At 38.1% G+C, this 3,725-nt stretch overlaps 1 pseudogene; it reads right to left on the minus strand.

Annotated features, from left to right (window-relative positions):
• Positions 1–310: 310 nt before the first annotated feature.
• LOC101563128 lies at positions 311–944 on the minus strand (annotated as a pseudogene).
• Positions 945–3,725: the final 2,781 nt, after the last annotated feature.

Here is a 3,725-nt window from a genome sequence, read left to right on the forward strand (position 1 = left end):
AAAATACCATGCTATCCCATCTGAATACGTGGTGGGCTGCCCATCCAATAGTTAAACTGGCAACAAAACATTCTGAAATTGGCTCACAAATGATTGTGGCAGGAAGCATGTTAATTCGCAGTTTGTCCACCTGATCATTCTGGATTGAAACTGAGAAACTGAGTACGAACCAGAGTTTTGCACTGCAACTTGAGTGGACATTGCAAACCTCCACCCTCGCTCAGCTACTGCTTTGGCCATAAAGCAATCTTCAGCAATGTACAGCACAAAAGCTGTGAGCCCTCCTGCTTGATCTAACAATCCTTTCTCATTAAACAAGACATGCCTGTACACATTTGAAACCTGTTACATAGGCAGAGATATAGGACCTTGGATGCGAAGTTCCAAAATACACCTGTTCTAACGTAGCAGCAAAGCCCTGTCTGTCTGCTACATATGTCAGCCCATGAACCAAGCCTACTTTTTCTGTCATTTGATTAACTATGTCAGTTAGTGTGTCTGGAATGACTCTTATTCCACTATCATAAATCCATATAAGGTCATATTTTGCAACTTCATATCCTGGCATTCAATTGTTAATTTTAGGATTAATGCTAAGCTTCTTGCCACCTATAAATAATCTAGCATCAACATTTGGGTATTTTCCAAGCAGCTTCTTACACACATCAATGGCTGGATCATCATGATCTTGTACACAAAGGAGTACTTCATATTTGGGATAATCCAATTCAAAGAATGTCTCCAAGTCGTTGATTAGATTAGGGTCTACCCCTGTCAGTGGTTTCAGAAGGGACACACCTGGCAGCTTGCTGTATGGCTGTTTATCTGTTGCCTTCTTGTTGAGGTGTAATCGGGTGTAGATGATGGCCATGAAATGCATCAGCCACAACACCATGAAGAGGACGAACCCGAACATGGCCACTCCCTGCTGGGCCAGGTCCTGCAGCGCCATCCCCAGCCCGGCCCACTCGGGTCGCCGCCGCGGACAGCGTTCCTGCCGGTGGAGCGAGCGGGTGGGCGCCCGCTGCGGGGGCGCGGGCCGGGAGAAGGTGCGAGAGGAAAGGGCGGAGCCAATCTTAGATTTTTGATGAATGTACACACTCATCTCCACTGTGGTTGTACAAATTTTCATTCCCACAAATAGGGAAGAAGGGTAACATTTTCCCCACAGCCCCTCCAGCATTTTTCGTTGGTTGACATCTTGATAATCATTCTCTCTCAAGGTGAGAATGTCAATGTTGTTTTAATTTATATTTTTAGAATGACCAATGATGATGGACATTTTTTCATATGTCTATTTTCTATTTGTATTTTGTCATCTGAGAAATGTTTATTCATTTCATATGCCCATTTTTGGATTGGCTTTTTGAATATAGTGCGCCTGATTTTTTAAAAATTCTGTACGTATTCTTCTAAGTAGAAGACTTTGTTTAGAAAGGCCATTGGCTATACTTTCTTTTCCATCTCATGGGTATCTTTTTACTCTTAATGGTTCCTATTGAAGTGCAGAAACTTTCAAAAATAAAAGATCACAAATGTTGATTCTTTGAAGTATTGGCATGTGGTTGGACTTTTGTTCATCAACTTTCTATATAACTTCTGCCACAAGAAATTTGGTGTTGCCGTTTTATGTTTTATTAAGTTTAATGAGAAAGAAATAGCAATGAGTTTCAAAACATGTTAGTAGGACAGTTACAGTAATTGATACGTTGCATATTGTCTGTAGTATTGCTGTTTTAATGTTTAAATCTTTGATCCATTTGACTTTAGTTTAATGCATGGTGATAGACATTGATGTTATTTTAGCTTTCAGCATGTGGAAAGCCAGTTTTTCCAACATTTATTTATTTATTTATTTTTATGTATTTAGTACAGCGTCTACTGGGTCTCACTACACAGATCAGACTCATAGTGACCCTCCTGTTTTCAGTCTCCCAGGAGCTGGGATTACATGTGCCTGCCACCATGTCCAGTCTCAATCACTGTCTCAGCATTTCTTGGGGGTGGGGCTAGCATAGCATGCTGGGGATCAAACTCTGGTCCCTTCACCTGCCTAAGCAAGTGCTTTAATACACCGAGTTATCTGGCTGGCCCTCAAACATTTATTAAAGAGGCTTTCTTACTATGAACATGTTTGTCCACTTTGTAGAAAATAAGGTGGATGAGTGTTCTTGTAATTGTCTTTACATCTTCTCTTCTGTTTCATTGAGCCTCACATTTGTTTTTACTCTAGAACAATGCTGATTTTATCAGAGTAGCTAGGTAGTATAATTTCAGGTCAGGGATTATGATGCCTTCTGCCTTGACTTTGTTTCCCAGGCTTGCTTTAGATATTCTGTATATTTTCTGGTTCTATTTTTTTTTTTTCTTTTTTTGATGGAACCAGGGATTGAATTTAGGCCCTTGTGCTTGCCAGGGAAGCACTTATTCCACTGAGCCATCTCCCCAGCCCCTATTTTCTGGTTCTGAATGAGTTTTAGAAATGTTTTTCTTAGATCTGTGAGGTATAATAATGGTATTTTAATTGGAATTATATTGAATCTTTATAACAATTTTGGAAGTATGGCTATTTTCAAAATTGTTGGTTCTTCCTATCCAGGAGCAATGAATATCTTTCCTTTTTCTGAACTCTTCTGATCACCTTTCTCAGAGTACTATAATTTTCACTGCATAACTCTTTTTGTTTTTTGGTGAGATTGATTTCTAAATATTGTGTTTTTTTACTGTTATCAGGAAAGGTACGGTTTCCATAATTTCTATCTGGGTGCATTCATTTTCCATTTGTAAAAATGCTATTGATTTTCAATTGTTGACTTTGTATCCTGCTATGCTACTGAATTGGATTATTACATCTACAAGTCTCTTGGTGGAGATTTGGGGGTTTTCTATGTTGAGTGTCATGTAATATGCAAACAATAATTTCATGTCTTCATCTGTATCATTATTCTTTTTATTTCTCTCTATTGTCCAAATTGTCTGGCTAATGTTTTGAGAACTGTATGGAATAGTATTGTTGTCAGTGGATATCCTTGTCTTGCTCCTGATTTTAAATTGCAGGCTTTCAGTTTTTGCCCATTTAGTATGATGTTTACTGTTGGGGTTTCACAGGTGGCTTTGATCAGGTTGATATATAAATCATCTATTCTTATTTTCTACAGGGTTTGTATCATCAATGAGTGTTGCACTTTGTCAAAAGCTTCTTGTGCATCTATTGAGATGATCATGTAGTTTTTGTCTTTAGCTCTGTTGATGTGCAGTGTTGAAGTTATGGATTTGTTCATATTGAACCATCCCTGCATTCCTGTGATGAATCTCATTTAGTTATGCTGTACAATCTTGATTTGATGTATTCTGTTTTATACTTTGGCTGGTAGTTGTTCTTTTGTGTTGACACTTTCTCTGTCTTTGGTATCAGAATAATGCTTGACTCCAGGAATGAGTTTGGGATAATTGGCTTCTTTTCAATTTCATTGGAGAGTTTCAGAGAAGTTGTCATTAAGTCTTCTCTAAATTTCTTGTAGAATTCAGCTGTGAATCCATCAGGACCTAAGCTTTTCTGTGTTGGTAGGCTTTTTATTAAATGTTTAAACTCCTTTCCTATAATTGGGTTACTCAAGGTTTGTATGTCTTCTTTAATCTGCTTTGGAAATTCATATGAATTTAGGAATATGGGCATTTTCTGTTTTTTCCATCCTATGAGAGTAAAGATTTTGTAAGCAGATATT

The sequence above is a fragment of the Octodon degus genome, unplaced genomic scaffold (genome assembly GCF_000260255.1).
Source record: "Octodon degus isolate 3935 unplaced genomic scaffold, OctDeg1.0 scaffold00473, whole genome shotgun sequence".
NCBI lineage: Eukaryota > Metazoa > Chordata > Mammalia > Rodentia > Octodontidae > Octodon > Octodon degus.